The sequence below is a fragment of the Xyrauchen texanus genome, chromosome 3, assembly GCF_025860055.1.
Source record: "Xyrauchen texanus isolate HMW12.3.18 chromosome 3, RBS_HiC_50CHRs, whole genome shotgun sequence".
Classification (NCBI taxonomy): domain Eukaryota; kingdom Metazoa; phylum Chordata; class Actinopteri; order Cypriniformes; family Catostomidae; genus Xyrauchen; species Xyrauchen texanus.
This window is the reverse complement of record NC_068278.1, coordinates 309,843-326,664: the sequence shown is the minus strand read 5'-3', so window position 1 is coordinate 326,664 and position 16,822 is coordinate 309,843. Positions and strand designations below refer to the sequence as shown.

The following is a 16,822-nucleotide window of genomic DNA, read 5'->3' as shown; positions in this document are numbered from 1 at the left end:
ACAAAACAGAGGTACTAATGATTGAACCAAAAACTTCTAAAAATAAGCCACTAAAATATAATTGTACAATATTCCATCACGTTCATTACGATCGCAAAACTCTAGCCTGTTAAGACTTCCTAGAAAATCAAAATCCAGATCATTTTCCTAAACTATGGAATAGTCTCCCTAACACTGTTTGGGACACAGACACACTCACTTCGTTTAAGTCTAGACTAAAGACTCATCTATTTAGCCAGGCAAACACCTAATGTATTCTTCACCACACAATCAGGCTGCTTTAGTTAGGTCTGCCGGAACCTGAAACATTGATAATGATCTATAACTCTACAAAAAGTTTTATGGCATCTACTCTAATATTATTCTATTTGTTTCCATGCCTCAACCTCGGGATTCATATACTGAGGTTACCAGAACCATCTGGATCAGCTCCATTCCTGCTTGGTATCAGACTCCACTGCAACATGTCTCTGCGTAATGATGACAAAAGGCCGGTGCTAGCCAGACATCACTTCAGTCTATTACGATGGACCTCAGTGGATGAACTGATATCAACTCCAACCATAAGACATGGAATATTTCACATGCCATTGCCTGAACTTTGGACATAGGATAGACCTCACCTAAATTACCTTCTGGTTGAACTGCGAAGAACCTCACTGATCTCAGCCTGTATCACCTTAGTCTAATGATGGACTACAGCCTTAAAATGGAATACATAGACTATCAATAAATTACCAACAAAAGTCTTCATCAGCCAACTAACAAAGGACAATGCATCTATATGAATCCAGAATGAACTTCAAAGACATTAGACAGTTCTTAGACATATCTTACAGTTCCTACCAATCTGTGTTTAAACACTGGCCCTTAACACTTACTTAGTTTAATAATTTTAAACCATGACTTGCACAGTACATAAATAAGTAATATTGGCATTATATTCATGCTGTAAGTCAGATGGGAATTGATCCCCACAGAGAGCCTGGTTTCTCCCAAGGTTATTTTCTCAATTAACCAACATCTTATGAAGTTTTGTGTTCCTTGCCACAGTCGCATTCGGCTTGTTCACTGAGTTTCTAAATACAATAAATATTTAATTACTTATTTTTATACACATTTCATAATTGTATTTAATCAAACTACACAATGATGACTAAGACTTTATAGATATTCCGGTTTCATTTTCTGTGAATGCATGATTTTCTGTAAAGCTGCTTTGAAACGATGTGTGTTGTGAAAGGTGCTATACAAATAAAAATGACTTGAATTGACATGAAGGACATGACCACTTTAAATAAAACAATTGCTAATGAGAGAGACTTAAATATCACATAAATGTCTGTCAATCAAGTGTGTGTACTATGTATTCTCGCACTATTTTAGGAATTGGAAAGATGCAGTCCTCAGTAGACACTAAAGTAGATCAGCTTGGACATTTGTTGTGCAAGCTGTCCAGTTTGCATATGTTTTTATACATGCAAAACTTTAGTAAACTAGGATTTGTGACTCTGTGATGCATTTAAAACTCTGCTCTGTTTAAAATAACAGTTTAAAATAGCAACATTAACTCAACCTATTGCATAGGTTTGAGGCAGGACTATCTGTATTTTGACCAATGGCAGACAAGAGGAGTGTTTGGGAAATTTGTTTGGATATAGTCATAATATTTGCACATCCAATTGCTGATGTTAGTGGTGCAGAAATTACATCCCTTTAAAGATCGTTGGATATCTCATGTGTTTTCTGTATTTGAGTTCTCTTAAAACAAGAAACTCTACAGCGCTAGTATTTAAAATGTAAAGTGAAGAAAGTTTCAACGATTTGGATATGAAATGATAATCTTACTCTTGGGGATGCATGCAAATTTGTTATGGCAACAAACAACAAACATTACTTTTAGGACGCTACCATCATTAACTCACGAGACATTGCCAACCACATGCCCCTGACCTGAAGAGCTTGCACACATGTATGACTTTGCAAGTAAGTATCCCTCAGAAAGGAGCGGGCCCTATCATGATGAGTTTCAATGGGCCAAAACATTGTCAATTGAGGTTTTCTAATTTGGTTGCACAGCATTCTGAATTCTGGAGTAGTATTATGGTAGAAAAATCCTTTATGATTAAGAGAATGTGGTAATTGACATATATCATTCATTTATTAAATGTATCTCTTGTATTCTCTTTTATGTTTGATAATGTGTTAATGTTGCAGTATATGCTCAAACAAGGTCACCCCAAGTAAAAAGTGCTGATATGTGTAAAAGAGTTGAACAAGATGTGTTTAAGTTGATGTCTCACTGGGAGAGTAATGTGTGGGAAAGAGGCCCTTGTACTAATGCATTTAAGTAGATGTGTAACTAGGATATGTGTCCAGAATGTGGGAAAGTCACCAACTGTATGTATGTTAGAATGTGGGAAAGTCACCAACTGTATGTATGTTTTTGCTGACATATGTTCTTTCATGCATAATGTATGTCTTTTTAAAAAATAGAGAGATGGGAAATTTTCCACCAATTTTTACCCAAAAGGAGAATTAAAACCTATTGGTGGCGTGGGAGAGAAACTAGGGTAACTTTCCCATTGGACAGAGATAACAGGTAGGTAGAGATTCATCACGATATTCCACGACATATCTTTGGTGACCACGAAGGGACTGGCATTGAGGTCAAGGGGACAGAGGTCGCTGGTGGGACGGCTTGCACGAATCGCACAGAAACACCGGCGCCAGAAACTGAGGTAAGCATCTTTGCTTAAGGTGTTTTTGTGTGATCTGTGGTAGCGAGTCCCAGTAAGTGACTTCCCTAAGACTTTTGCCAGTCCGGACATAGAATAATTCGAACTAATTGCCTAAAATAGAGACGAGTTCCAGATTTAAAAAAACTTGGGGTAGGATTATTTAAGAAATGTTAAAAAGAGTCGAGAAGCGACTGAATGTTATTTAAAGAGACGAGAAGCGACCAAAAGTTATTAAAAAAGTCGAGAAGCGACTAAAAGAGAGTTGAGAAGCAACTCTGGGCCTGGAGGTGAGTCGAGAAGTGACGACGCGTGAAAATTCCCGGTTAGGTGCATTTATTCAAGGTTTGGCCAAGAAGTGGCAGAGAAAATCCTGTACAGGTGAAAATCCTAACTCGGGTGGTTGAAATTTGCGGAAAAGTCCTCCAGGTGGTAGATTTAGATATATTTGAAGTGTTTGATGGAATCCGGACTGTGCAGAAAACAGGGGAATTGTTGAACTATGTGCATGTTTTGAGATAATGAATAATGTGTATGACTAACTATGTTGTTGGTGCATGTGTATTCACACTACTAACCGTATTGTCTGTGTGTTTATTCAAATGCACGATCACAGTGCTGATGATGTGTTGTGTGCAAAGGCAGAATAATGCAGAGAATCAGGTGCAACAAGAAAAGTGTTAACAAAAAAGTAAGAATGAATTGGGAAAATAAAATGAAGAAAATAACTGTTGAAAAAGAATATGAAAACACCTGCTTCTCTGCCTCACTGCCCTTGCTCACTGGGTGGCTGAACGGACAGCACTGTGAGTGAGGGGAGGGGGAGACTAAGATAGAGAAAGAAATAGATTAATTGGGGAATAAAAAGAAGGAAAAACGTTTTCCATTGCAGTGAACAAAACTAAGGAGAAAATGCAGAGACCCATGAAATTTGTGAGATGTGACGATCGACGGGGACCTGAAGAGTGGGAGAGAGAATTAGAAAAGACATTGATAGAGTCAAAGGGCATACGTGATCATTTTTGGAGGGAAACAGAGTATGTAGATTACACAGGACAGAGAAGATGATTGACTTTAGACAAAAAGAAGGAACTGTTGAGAGGTCTGACTAAGATAGTAAATTTACCAGAATTAGAACAAGAATGGCCTTTTGTAAATTGGTTGGAAGTCACAATGGAGAACTTGTGTCTTGGACCCTTTGTAACAGGCATAGAAAGACTTTGCCAGGCAGGATATGGGGAACAGTGAGACACCTTTGGGATAGAAATAAGAAAGTCAGCTAAACAAGTGCAAATCCCTTATCTTAGCACTGAAGTGACCCGTTATTGGGAAACTTTGGAAAGACCAGTGGGAGAAGGAGTGACAATTTTGAAAAATGTGAGCTTAGAGATATTAAACAGAGTCAGGAATGTGTACAGGGAAAGTAAAGTAATATTCAAAGAAAATAATGAAGGGGAGATTGTACAGCCTCTGTAATTGAAGGTACAGTGGGAATGTTTGAGGTGAGAATTTGCCTGGACCCCCCAGCAGAAATAAAGCAGACATGGCTGGACATATATGAAAGACAGCCAAATAACCAATAGGGGGCAGGCTTGGATAGAGAAACATAGATATGCATGAAATAAGATAGAATGCTATTAATAAAGGCATTGACAGCAGTGTAATCCTTAAGTGAGAATGATGTAATATTCATGTTTAGAAAAATATGTAACCACATACGAAATTATAATGCATGAGAAACAATAAATAGTTAGAAGATTTAATGTATTAGCTTAGACACTTATAACTATGCTGTATGTATAAGAAAGAAGTAATGTATAATCATGTTAACTAGATTAGACTTTGTATCTAAGTGCATGTATAAGAAATAAGTGATGTGTAACAAAAATCCTGTAATTCATAAAAAGATTGTAATGACAAACATAAAGCATAAATAAACAAACAGTTGGCTTTGAGAAGAAATAAAGTGACACCATATAAGCAATAAAAGAAACATAAGCAAAATAATAGAATAAAAGAATAAGAAAGAGTTAAGAAAAATAGAGGGAATGACTAAAGAATGTAAAGAAAAAGAGATAAAAACAATAAACTATAATAAGGAGAAAGAAAGATGATAAACAAAATAAATACAAGAAATATATGTTGTCATCTAGTTGATGAAACCAAAAAGTACAGCCGGTAAGATATAGATAGGTGAGCACAACTGTTGACTCTCTCTCCCATGCAGGAAAAAGCTGGAAGTTGAGTGGGAAGGGTATAAAAAGGAGAGAAGGAAAAAGAGGCAAAGGGAATAATACATAAAAATCGAATAGAATTAATCTCATGTCTTACTTTCATGCACTGGGCAGGAGAGGTAATTGCAACAGGTCGAGAGTTGTTGTGGAAAGAGCCTGGAGCAGTGAATTTAATAGCCCTGAGGAGTGACATTATTTGGACGAAAAATAATCCGTGTGGACTGGGACCAGAAGAGGAACCAACAAAGCCACCGATCAGGACGCAAGTAAAAGCAGCAGTATTAAAAATATTAGAGAAGAAGGAAATTCCTCAACCCAGAAAAAGTCCAGGGGAAGTCAGGGGTCGGATACTTCTAGTGGTCCTCGTCTGACCAGCCTGGTGAAGATTAGCATAGCAGAATAGAATGCTCTGGGGTTAAAGAGGTACTGAATTATTATAAAGCAAAAATAGAGGGATAGTAAAATGGCACTAACACCAATAGATCAGATATGTATGGAGTCTCCAATGTATAGAGAGGTGATAAAAGAGATGTCTAGGAAATGGGAAGGAAGAACAACGGGGCTGAACACAAAGTGGCCAGCGGAGGGGACATTTGATGTGGGAGTGTGTACAGAAATGGAGGCATTGATAAAAAATCATAAACCAAAAGATAAGAGCCAGAAGAGAATAATGAAACGAGATAGGGAACTAATGATGCTCCATATGTTTAAAACCAAGGGGATAGAAATAATAAAACAGGAAAGGGAAGGGAAAAAGGAGGATGAATAAAAAGAAGAGAGACCCCCTCTCTATGCACCACCAATGGAAAGGAAAGGAGAATTGCAGATGCCTATGATGGAATTTAAAGGAGAGGTGCACCTGACAGGAGAGATAGAGGTCACTGAAGAAATGCCAACAGAATTAGAAGAGGAACCAGCAAATCTATACCCGGATATCAAAGTCAGAGGGACAACAAGCTACAATAATGGGGAAGCAGTGGGATCAGAACATGACAGCACAAAGGGTCAATGGACGCCAAGTCAAAGATGGGAAGGGCCAGAAGGATCGGATCGAGAAATGCACCAAGAGATGTTAAGCCAACGAAGAATAAGGGATGAATTGGACAAACGATGCCAGGAAGCAATAATAAAAGGAATAAAAGGGTGTGCGGAGAAACAGAACAAAGAACAAAGAAAACAAAAAGAGCAAGAAAGTACATCTGAAGACGACAACCTAATACAACTTGAGACAGATGATGATATGGCAACACCACAAAGAATGAAAGAAAAGGTCAGAAGGCAGCAGAGGATGAGAGAAGATATGGCCAGCATCAGGGTCACAGAGACTATCAGACTCCATGAGAAAGGAAAAAGAGATGTTGAAAAACATGAGAAGGTCGGCGAGAGTTAGAGAGCACATCACTCCAGACGTAAACACCCTGGAATATCATCCAAGGGGAGAAGTGAAGCAGGTTACAGGACAGCTTTATCTTGAAGACATGCCAGAGAAAACTAAGTGAAGATGGAAGAGAACAATGTCAGGGAGACTGGCCAAAACTGATGTAGAATCTGCCGAAGATGAGGAAGAATCTTCAGATGAAGATGAGATGGGAAAACCAGTTAGACGACATAAAGTGATATCGTCACAATGTCCCATCATGATAAAAGGAAATTATGACTGCTATGTGCCATGGGCCAACCATGATCTCGAAGGATTACTGGCAGCCCTTCCTGACATATATGAAGGAGCAGGAAGGTGGATTAGAGATGTTGAGGAGCAAGCAGTAGGAACTCAGCTGGCCCTGGGAGACATCAAAGCACTTCTTGCAAGATGCATTGGAGGAGGTAAAATGGCAGAAATGCTCGGAAAAGCCAAAGTGGGAAATGCAGTGGACAACACAAAGTATGATGAAATACCATTCAGCAGATGCCGAAATGTCATCTGGAAGGCCCTGAGGGAGGAATTTCCCACCAACCTAGATCCAAAATCAATAAAAGGAGAACCACTGGGAGCAACTGAGAACCCGAAAGCCTATATCGAACGAGAACTAAAAAGATGGAAGCTGGAAATGGAAAAAGATCCAGAAAAAGATCCCTGGATGACTGCTGTGTTCCGAACGTCCATTATAGAAGCCATGCCTATACCAGTGAAGTACAAGCTGGAAGACGTGGTGGGGTTAACTACTAAGACACATAAAGAGTTCTGTGCCCATGTGATACATGCAGTGGAACAACACAGACGAAATGAAGAAAAAACAAAGCAACAAGAGAAGGACATACATAAGAAACTGGAACAGTTGCAATTGGAAGAACTAACAGGAAACAGGAAAAGAATTCAAGCAGCATTAAAAGGAAGGGATGTACCAACCTCTGTAATGGTGCCAGTGAATACAGCATTACAAACTCCGATCAATGCACAGGCCCAGATGACTTCAAGTGAGACAGTTACACCTATGGTTCCCTGTGCACCGCCGGTGTTCATGTATCAACCTGTACCAGCAGTCCAGACAGCACCAATGGCTCCTGTACCAAGTGTTCAAAATCCAATACCTATGCAGGGCCAGATAATGCAAAAGCCCATGCCAGGTGGGATGTACCGCTTCCCCGATCAAATGAACAGAAGATGGAATCGACATTACCAAGGGGGAAGAGGAAGAGGTCGAGGAAAACAGAATTATGACAACGGCCCAACAAATGTATGCTGGGGGTGTAACCAAGTGGGACACCTAAAAAGAGAATGCCCAATGAACCCCTGGCCACAAGCGTACCAGGCAAACACCAATGACTGGCAACAGGGCGCGGACCACCACAAGGTTACTAGGGCTGCCCAGAGAATCCTACGGGGAGGGGTCAGCTTCCAATGATATCAACTGATGCTGATCAAGAACCAATAATGAAGGTTAAGATAGAGGGCAAAGTAACACCGGTTATGTTAGACACTGGAGCCACTTTTACGTGCATAAGTCCAAGTTATGTCTCTCACCTCCCCCGGTCTGGAAAATATGTAAAGACAGTAGGATTCTTGGGACAAATGCAATTGATTCCAATGACGGCTCCAGTAAACATAGAAGTAAAAGGAAAAGCAGTAAATATTCCAATCCTAATATCAGAAAATACACCAGTGAACTTATTGGGAAGAGACGCTATATGCAAAATGAATTTACAGATATGGTGCACTCCAGAAGGGATTTAAATTGATGATAGAGGAGTGAAACAAATGACAGTGACAAAACAACCTGGACCTGAATGTCCGCAAGCAAACGTATATTGGTTGGGAGATCTAGGGGAAGAAGTGAACGACACAACAAACAAGTGGGGAAAATATATTAAGGCACAGTTAGGAGATCCAAATGTGGCTGGAGCAGAGTATCATTGTACGTTAATGTATGATGAAACAAGAAACCCAGAATTAGAGAAAAAATGGTTGAACGAAACAAAACAACAATAAATCACCTTGACGTCAGAATATATAATAGTGGGACAGGAGGGAGCTGCGCTCAAGATAGAGAATAATGACTTTATAGACAGATGGTTTCAGATACCAGAATCTGTTCCACATGTGACAATCTATATGAGCAAGGGAAGGGAACAAAAAGACTTAGGACAGATGATGAAGAGAGCAGAGAAGGTACAATGGAGAGGGACAGAGAATCATCTTATTATGGAATCACCCGATAGAACATACCTAAAGATCCTATGTGCCACCCAAATGAGAGGAACACCTAAGATAGTAGTTATTTCGCCTGCTGAAAAACTAGACTCAAAAATGGTAGAGCTGATGACAGAAATGGAAAAAGTAGTGCCTACAGAACTGTGGTCACGACATGACACAGATGTGGGGTTAGTAGTATCTGCAAATCCGATCCAAATAAAAATAAAACCAGGAACTAGACCTCCACAAAAACAGCAGTACCCACTTAAATCAGAGGCAATATTGGGGATTAAAAGTACTATTGAAGGGCTGCTTAAGGCAGGAGTATTAATAGAAACATCAAGCTGTTGTAATACACCTATACTACCAGTAGAGAAGGCAAATAAAGCAAAGTGGCGATTAGTACATGATTTAAGAGCAGTAAATGAAGTAGTAGAGGATTGGCCTGCAGAAGTACCCAATCCGCATACTCTGCTGACTAATGTTCCCCCTGCTGCTAATTATTTCTCTGTGATTGGCTTGTGTTCTGCCTTTTTCAGTATTCCTTTAGCAGAGGAAAGCAGACAGCTCTTTGCATTCACCTATCAAGGTAAACAATTCACGTACACACGATTACCACAAGGATTTAAGCATTCGCCTCATGTGTTTAACCAGGTATTGAAAACAGACTTAGAAGATCTCAGAATGGACAGCACATTGATCCAGTATGTGGATGACTTATTGATCTGCTCACCAACGCTAGAGCAGTGTCATCAGGATACTATCAAAGTCCTTACTAAACTGGCTGAAGGGGGTCATAAGGTATCAAAGGATAAGTTACAGTACTGTTTACCCCAGGTGGAGTACCTGGGACGAATTATTGCACATCAGACTAAAGCAATATCACCAAGTCAGTTGGAAGGCATAAGTAAAGCGCCGCAACCGCAAACAGTGGGACAGATGATGACTTTTTTGGGAATGACAGGATTTAGTTCAGATTGGGTAGAAGACTATGCTATGAAAACAAACCCCCTGCGAGCACTGATGAAGCAAACAGGACAACAAAATCTTAAAAGTAGGCTAACCTGGGGTGCAGATGCACTGGTAGCTTTTGAATCACTAAAGAAGGAACTGCAAACAGCACCTGCACTAGCCAGCCCAGATTACACTAAACCGTTTCATTTGTATGTAGCAGATAGAAAAAGTGGTTATGCATCAGCAGTCCTAATGCAGGATCTCTGTAGTGGAAGACGAAAGCAACCTATAGCATATTACAGTACAAAACTGGACAGTGTAGCACAAGGATACCCGCCATGCTATCAAGGATTAGCTGCAGTATATTTTGCGTAGGAAAAAGCCTCCACAGTAACCATGGGATACCCAGTGGTGATCTACACTCACCATAAGATAATAGAGCTAATAGAGAATGGGAAATTTGTACTAACACAGGCAAGATGCTTAGCATATTCAACACTACTGACATACCCAGATGTAACTATAAAGAGATGTACCACAGTAAATCCGGCAAACTATATTCCCTTGGAGGACGAAGGAACACCACATGATTGTGTGGAAAATTCGTTAGCATTCACACGATTGAGGCCTGACCTGGAGTCAATACCAAAGGTTGAGACAGAAGTAGAATACTTTGTCGACGGATCCTGTTTTAAGGACCACTTGGGAAATCATGCTGGGTTTGCTGTGGTAAAAAAGCAGGGAGATACTTTTGTGCCAGTTGTGGTTCAGCATTGTGAACAGCCATGCTCAGCACAATTGGCAGAATTGAAAGCACTGACCAAAGCCTGTTTGCTTGCAAAAGATCAAAAAGTCAATATATATACAGATTCTGCATATGCGCATGGAGTGTGTCACTTGTTTGGTGCAGTGTGGAAACAAAGAGGGTTCAAAAAAAGTGATGGAACACCAATCCAGCATAATGATCAGATAATCAGATCAATTTCAGCAATGATGAGTCCAAAGAAGTTGGCTATAGTTAAATGCCAGGCCCACAAAAAAGGCAAGGATTTTGTTATTAGAGGAAATAATGCTGCGGACGAATATGCACGAGAAGCTTCAGAGTGTAAAGTAGCAATAATGGCACCACAAGTGATATTACAGGTCCAGCCAAGTTTAGCAGATATAGCACGAATGCAGCTTCAAGCTGGTCCACCTGAATTAGCACAATGGCAACAGAGGGGGCGACAAGGGACGTGAATGGAATATGGAGGTCACATGAGGGGCAGATATTGGCTCCAGTAGCACTTCTGAACATGCTAATTTCTGATGCACACGGATTTGACCACTGTGCAAGAGGCGAGGTAGTGAGGAAAATAAAACAGCAGGGCTACTGGTCCCCATACTTGCAGGCCTCAGTAGATGAGTTTTTAGCAAACTGTGAAATTTGTGAAACACACAATGTCAGGAAAGGTACAACCGCTCAATTAGGACATATTCCAGCACCGGAGGGCCCATTCAAACATCTAGTGATGGACTATGTAGATATGATAAAACCAGTCAGAGGGAAAAGATATATGTTGGTCATAATAGACAGATTCAGTAGATGGCTAGAAGCAGTTCCCTCAGCAGATCAGGTAGCGCAAACGGTGATTAAATTCCTAACAAGAGAAGTTATCCCAAGGTTTGGAATACCGTCGCAAATCAGCTCAGCATTCATCCAGAGAGCAGTAAAAACGGTAATACAGCAGCTGCGAATAAAACAGCAATTAGGGTGTGTCTACCATCCACAGTCGCAGGGGATGGTGGAGAGAGTAAATGGGAATCTTAAGGCAAAGATTGTAAAAATCTGCCAAGAAACAAGGCTTAATTGGGTTGATGTGCTTCCGTTGGCATTAATGAAATATCGCATGCAAACAAACAGAATTACTTCTCTAACCCCACATGAAATGCTGACGGGAAGACCTATGCCAGTGCCTTATCTGAGAGGACCTTATGAGGGTCCATCATTGGAACAACTAGAAATGGAATTAAAAACATATATGAGACAACTGACGGCAATACATGGAAAAATATGTTTGCAGGAACAAAGGAGAAATCCTCAGCAGGAAGGGAATGCTCCTTGTTCAATCGCTCCTGGAGATCTCGTGTACCTGAGAGTGTTTAGATGAAGGTGGAATGAGCCAAGGCGGGAAGGACCTTATGAAGTGGTACAGGCAACCCCAACAGCAGTGAAGGTAAGAGGAAGTAACACATGGTATCATTTAAAATCACTGCACCAAAGTACGTAGGAGGAACCTGCCACAAAATCAAGAACCTGAAACAGAAGAAGAAGCAGAGCAGCAGAGAGAGAATCAAGGCCACGAGGCTGAAGAGGGCCTGCAAGCATCAGACAGAGACAGTGGAGAGAGTGCAGAAGAGATAGAAGAACAACAAACGAACGTAGGGGAAGAGCACACAGAGGAAGAGGCTGAAGGAAGTGCCACAGTAGAGCAGGAAAACACAGAAAGAGAAACGGAAGTACATGTCGCAGAAGAACAGGAACAAGAAGGTGAAGAAAGAGAAAGACAGGAAGAAAGTGCTCGCCTTGTTGAACCAAATACAGAAACAGTTGAGGGACATGAAGCAGACCAACAGATGCAGCCATGGAGTGAAATATTGTCGGAAGCGGAGGACAGGATGGGGAATGAAGGAGGTACTGTGGATGATGATATTGATAATATATTTGGGACAGGTATTTCCTCCCATACAGGGCCTGCCGGGGAAGCAGCGCAAGAAGACTCAGAATCACCAGGTGAAGGACTGTCAGAACGGCCATGGTATGATGACTTCCCTACAACTGACACCTCAGAACTCATGTCCTACTTCCCAGAATGAGCAAGGACAGGATCTTATTGAAATCAGACAGAAGAGAGCGTCTGGAGCATTGAACAAAGGTGAACCAAAAAAGGACAAGGTCTGGATTAGCGATTTATCTCAGCAGTACCAACCAAATAGTCAGCCTAAGAAGATAGCTGGAAACATAGTTAACCAAAACAAGGCAAAACCATTGGATTTAATATATGATTGGGAACCTATAGAGGCCGCAGGAGTAGAGAAGCTATTGCAACATGCAAATCAAAATTAGTGGTATAAATGGGCCAAATATACAGTTAGGCAGGCAGAAATGACAAATTATGCAGTGTGCTCACCCTCACCATTGAAGTTGGTGATAGTTCCGAATCAATATGATTACAAACACTGTGCCCAGTATTATGCCAAAAATTGTGGTAACACAGGGAGAACAGTGTTCTGCCCAGCAGAATGTTTGGCATTCCTAGGTCACCCGGAATATGAAAAATATTATAAACTGATAGGATGGGGAGATGAATGTAGAAAATTAGACATACGAGTGGACAATGACAATAAAGAAAGCCCGTCATCGTTTACAATAAATCACCAACTGGAGTATGAATGCTTCAACAGAACTAAGGGAAAAACGAATGTAGGGCAGTTTAAGGGTAATTGCGCGGTAATATGGCATTTGGATGAGGAAATGTTTTCTAACAAAAATGTAATTAGATTCGGTGGGCCACATTATGCAACAGCGACATTAGGACATAACTTTACTGCAAACATAACTCCAGGATGTTTAGGTGTAGTTGCTGGTCATTGCCTTACCGGATGTGAAAATCAAACTTTGGTATCTCCTTCGATAAAAATCCATCAGGAACAAACAGAAACTATAGCGGACTACTTTTGGCTGTGTGGGGGAGGTCAATTGAAAACAGCACTACCTAAAAACTGGAAAGGACTGTGCGCTAGAGTAAGACTAATACAAGAAGTAACTATGGTAGAATGGGACCTCTCTGAAATCCAAACTGCACCAAAACCTTTCGTACGCCAACAGGCAAGAGTGAAAAGAGCATATGCCCCAGATCCTGGTGTTTACCTGGATGCAATTGGCCAAACGAGAGGAATACCTCAACAGTTTAAAGCTAGGAATGAAATTAAATCAGGCTTTGAGTCAATGTTTGTATGGATAACAGCCAATAAAAATGTAGAGTGGATTAATTATATTTACTATAACCAACAGAGATTTATAAACCACACTGATGAGGCACTGGAGGCACTAGGAACGCAATTAGCGGCAACTAGCAAAATGGCTTGGCAAAATCGTCAAGCACTAAATTGGTTATTGGCAGATAAAGGAGGAGTATGTGTTATGTTTGGAGCAGATTGCTGTACCTACATTCCAAATAATACATCCCCAGAAGGAGCTTTTACACAGGCAATGAAGAAACTGCATGACCAGAGAAAGGAAGTTAAATCTAATGCAGGGAGAGATCAGATGTTTGGCCAGTGGTTTGATGATCTTTTTGGCTCATGGAAGTTGGGATTAATGAAATTAGGTATAATAATCGTTATAGGGCTGACCCTATTTGCATTGTTGTTCTGCTGTGTCATACCAGTTCTAAGATCAATAATGGCTAGAACAGTGGCTAAACATATGGTGACTGTCTCAATGACAGCACCAGGCCCAGGGTTGCAAACTAGATATTGTACCATTGGGCCAGGATTGGATGAACTTGATGAGATTTATTAAGACACAATCAAAACCTAACATACATGTGGGGGACTTTTTCTTTCCAAACATTTTCTCATGTTTTTTGATAGTAAGGGAGATAGCATGAGTATTGTATTTTCATTTTTCATGACAGAATAGGTAGCATCTCAAAGGAGTTAGAGGGTGTTTTGTTTGTTATTTTTGACATATTACCCATATTACTATCAATGTAACCAATTACTTATTACTTTTACTGATTGATGAAGTATACCTTTAGTACAATGTATCTACCCAAATAGAAGTAGCATTATTGATGATTATGTTTAAGCATAATATATATGTGAAGTTATTGCCAAGAGAAAACATGTGAGGATGACATTTGAAGAAAGGAGCGATGAACACCTCAGTGCTTGGCTGCAAGGGCAAATAGACTCAACTGGTGGTTTAAAAACCCGCTGTCTGCTCCAACACACCACCAGATAGCGCTCCAGGCTACCGGAATTGTCTGTGAGTTCCTCTGGCAACGAAGGATGAATATTACTTTTTGTTAGTGCTTAGGTAAGCTTATATAAGTATAAATATATATCTTTTATTTTATGAATAATCAAATGTACTCTACATAACACAAGGCTTTGACATTACATGCACATGCTTCTTACAAATAAGTTGATTTGTTTCAATCCCCACCCCACTAGTGGAAATAGATAGAGGATTGGAATCTTTTACTTCCTTCTAGCTAAATGTGGAGGGAGAGGTTTGGTTCGCAATCCTGCAGAGTGGTCCCATAAAAACAGTATTGATAACTTAGTGTGTAGCCTCTTTGGCTGCGAATTAATTTGAATTGAATTGCCTGGCTTATGTGGCAACACTCTGGTTTGAGGGACTTAGTGTGTGGGACTTTTTGAGTCCCAGAGGGGGGAATATATGGTAGAAAAATCCTTTATGATTAAGAGAATATGGTAATTGACATATATCGTTCATTTATTAAATGTATCTCTTGTATTCTCTTTTATGTTTGATAATGTGTTAATGTTGCAGTATATGCTCAAACAAGGTCACCCCAAGTAAAAAGTGCTGATATGTGTAAAAGAGTTGAACAAGATGTGTTTAAGTTGATGTCTCACTGGGAGAGTAATGTGTGGGAAAGAGGCCCTTGTACTAATGCATTTAAGTAGATGTGTAACTAGGATATGTGTCCAGAATGTGGGAAAGTCACCAACTGTATGTATGTTAGAATGTGGGAAAGTCACCAACTGTATGTATGTTTTTGCTGACATATGTTCTTTCATGCATAATGTATGTCTTTTTAAAAAATAGAGAGATGGGGAATTTTCCACCAATATTTACCCAAAAGGAGAATTAAAACCTATTGGTGGCATGGGAGAGAAACTAGGGTAACTTTCCCATTGGACAGAGATAACAGGTAGAAAGATAACAAAAGGTATATAACTGAGAACTTAGGAGGATAGAGTCAGGACAGACAGCTGGCTGAACTCATGTTTGTTGGTCTTCAATAAACTACAACTTTGGCATCTGGAACTCAAGACTCTGAGAGTTTTCTTCAACTTAGAGAGATTCATCACGATATTCCACGACAGTATTCACATTAGCATCAGTCTAAGGAGATGTGCAGACAACAGATAATTTCTTAAGACATTTGCTTCAGTTTAAATCACAATTGTCCAGTAAGCAGATAGTAGACGAGTCAATCACGACTATGACATAGCTGTATATAGCTGAGAACTGTATTGGGGTAGGTGAAAAATGTGTAATATTCAGGCACTTTTGGCACTTGTACTTTAGACAACATACGTCTGTTAAGCTGTTGGTATGATAATTGTCCAAAAACGCATCAACTGTGTACAGTATTAGCCTAATGCAATGTTTTATAAAAATTATTTTACATTTAGAGTAATTCTTCATGTTGTAGGTAGAAAGAAACTCACCCTCCGCTTCTCTGGGGCTCCAATGGCCAGATGGGGAGCAAGGTCGTGGAGATGAGGAATTGGAGGCATACTGCAGCAGGATGCGACGCTCTGTGCATTTATCACATACTGATCCCACTTCTCTAGGAAACCAAGAGAGAGAGACAGAATGCAACTTAGATGCAGCTCAGCAGAAAAACGCCAGAACAGATGTCGACAAGTAGGAAGGTGGTTGTCAAAATGTCTTTGGATGACAACAGCTGTTAAACACATGTAGGGTCTGGACCAACCAGACACACACTAATTATTCATTATATACAAAGGTCTATGAAACTCCTCCGAAACTAACATCCCAAATGAAACGAACACCCTGGCAGAACCAAGTCTCAGGTTACAGGGCTGATAAGGAGACTTTTATGACCTCCAAAGGAATGTTCAGAGAGTGCTGACTCTCGCTTAATTCTTACTGAGAAGGAGAAATGAACCCTTTTAATCCTATATATTCTATATATATATATATCCATGTGATAAATGTATTGACATGTATCTAATGTTCCATCTCATGATTTTCCTTTATGTTGTTTGGTCTATGTTTTCTTGCAAACTCTAATGGGTTAATGTTTCAGACTTTGCATACTATGGTTAACCGAAATCATATGTGTGGCATATTTGGTCTCTATAACTTGGTATTTTGAAGATCGAAATGACTGTGTACATGATATGTCGATAACAACAACATATTAGTATTACAAGAATATTTCCTAGTTTCTTCATCGGCTACCACCCCTCCAGGGTGCACATGCAATGAGCACCCT

The 16,822-nt window shown here is 40.1% G+C and overlaps 1 pseudogene; it reads right to left on the bottom strand.

Annotated features, from left to right (window-relative positions):
- The window catches only part of LOC127633142 (pappalysin-1-like), a 359,290-nt pseudogene that overhangs the window by 264,593 nt on the left and 77,875 nt on the right, over nucleotides 1-16,822 (bottom strand).